Genomic DNA, 2,467 nt, shown 5'->3' on the forward strand with positions numbered 1-2,467 from the left:
CCAGAAGAGGGCATCAGATCTCGTTAAGGATGGTTGTGAGCCACCATGTGGTTGCTGGGATTTGAACTCAGGACCTTCGGAAGAACAGTCAGTGCTCTTAACCTCTGAGCCATCTCTCCAGCCCCCTGAGATCATCTTAAACGACATATAAAACAGACTCGAGTATCTCATGGTTTCAGTCACATGGATTTTAGTGTGAGGAAAGGACAAGCAGGGAGGCGAATGTATGCTAACAAAAGTAACAAACCAACATGAAAGCAAAGAGAACTCCTTATGATTCAGAATTTATTTACACTCAAAGTAGCTACATTCTTGAAATTCTGAATACTACTATTCCTTTTTTGCAGTTTCTAGGTTAAGGGATGTGCTAAGTTATAACTGCCCCCTCCATGCACCCACCAGAGATGTTAGTTCTATCTCCATGAAAATGTTGTAGCAGAATGCCATTCAAGGTAATAGGGACTTTTTAGAATAGACAGCTTACAGCAGATAAAAAAAAAAAAAAAAAAAAATCAATTAAAAATAATAAATCAATTTTCCATTTGATACACCATAATAATCCCTTAAAGGCCATTTCAAGCAAAATAAAGACTGAAATTCACATAATAGACCCAAAGCTTGAAGTGTACCAAGGATGGATGGCATTCATATACCTAAAAGCTAAGATGTAAAAACAGCAACCAAATATTTTCTGTTGCTACTAGAGTAAAGACAAATACCTTTATAAATACACAGCTGTAGCAGGTTTTTTTTTTTGGGGGGGGTTGTTTGTTTATTTGTTTTTTGTTTTGGAGATGGTGTCTTATGTGTCCCAAGCTGACCTCAAACTCCGTGTGACTGGTTTGTGTCAACTTGACACAAGTTAATTAAGAGTCATCTGAGAGGAGGCAACCTCGCCTGAGAAAATGCCTCCATAAGCTCAGGCTATAAGCAAGTCTGTAGAGCATTTTCTTAATTAGTGAGGATGAGGGAGGACCCAACCCACTGTGGGTAGTCTGATCCCTGGGCTGGTGGTCCTGGGTTCTATAAGAAAAATAGGCTGAGCAAGCCATGAGAAACAAGCCAGTAAACAGCATCCCTCCATGGGCTCTCCATCAGCTCCTGCCTCCAGGTTCCTACTGTGCTTGAATTTATTCTGACATCCTCTGATGATGAACTGTGATGTAGAAGTATAAACCAAATAAACCCTTTCCTCCCCAAGTTGCTTTGACCATGGTGTTTTACCACAGCAATAGTAACACTAAGACACTCACTATATAATTTAGGATGACCCTAAACTTCAAATTTTCCTGTCTCTACCTCTACTAGGATTACAAGTCTCCAATGTGTAGTTTTACTGGGGGCATCAAACCCTGGAATTTATGCATGCCAGACAAGCACTCTACCAAGTGAACAACACACCAGCCCAGATACTGTGTTTAATAAGCACTTCCAAAGTTCTCAGCCTTTCCTCTTGCCTGTTCACTTTCCTACTCTCTGTAGTCTGGTTCATGGCCTATCTTCTTAGCAACTTCTGTGACTTTCTGAAGTTTTGAGTAACATCTGCATGCAGCTAAATCTCAAGTCAACACTTTCTAGCTCTAATCTGTCTCTTCAGCTATGACTGAATTTTTTTTCTCTTCTCTTTAATGTGATATAGTCACAGTAAAATTATGTTATTAAGGTGTTTGATATTTCTGCTTTGACATATGTACATCACTGGCAATGACCATAGTTACATCTCCTCAAATGCAGCTTTGGTATATGATGAGAATACTTAAGGTTTTACTTTATGATGACTAGTCACAGTGCACTAGGCATTCTTTGCATTCTGACAGCATCTCGATACTTTTCCTTGCCCAGTCTTCTTTCCTCTCCTACTGTAAGGTTCAAGTGTCTTTGCTTCCAGTTATAAGGCTCACTCATGTGATTCTCTGTACCCTGAATAACCTTGGCTATGTCTATGTTACTGAAAATGATGGAGTTCCTCCTTTCACTGAACATTCTATTACATATGTACGTCTCTTTAGTTTTTATCCATGACAGACAGGCTAGCTTTTAGTTGTGGTTACTGTAAATAAAGTCTATCCCAGTACAGAGTTGTAGATATTTCTTAAAGATCGTCACTTTCTCTCTTCCAGATAGACATTCAGAAAGAGGATCATATTGTGGTTCTACGCTTAATTTTGTGAGGAGTAGAACACAGCCATGTCTACATATTTTTATACGGTTAATAGCTGCTTCTGTGCTACCAGCCAGAGTTGAGCACTAACAAATACTTCTTTGGTTTGCCAACGTACTAAATGTACTACCTAGGATCTTGTTTTTAAAAAGAAAAAAAAAATGGCTGTCTTCTATTTACACAAGTTTTAAATTGAGGATGAAAAATATACACAGTCTTAAATAATAAAAGAAAATTCATCTCCTAATCTTATTTATTTTTTTCCCATTTTTTTTATTAGATATTTTCTTTATTTACATTTCAAAT

At 37.9% G+C, this 2,467-nt stretch overlaps 1 protein-coding gene across 8 annotated transcripts in view; it reads right to left on the reverse strand.

Moving 5' to 3' along the window:
* Tjp1 (tight junction protein 1) overlaps positions 1–2,467 on the reverse strand; it is a 232,727-nt gene that overhangs the window by 39,601 nt on the left and 190,659 nt on the right. The gene's annotated exons all lie outside the window — the stretch shown is intronic.

The sequence above is a fragment of the Mus pahari genome, chromosome 1 (assembly GCF_900095145.1).
Source record: "Mus pahari chromosome 1, PAHARI_EIJ_v1.1, whole genome shotgun sequence".
NCBI classification, from domain to species: domain Eukaryota; kingdom Metazoa; phylum Chordata; class Mammalia; order Rodentia; family Muridae; genus Mus; species Mus pahari.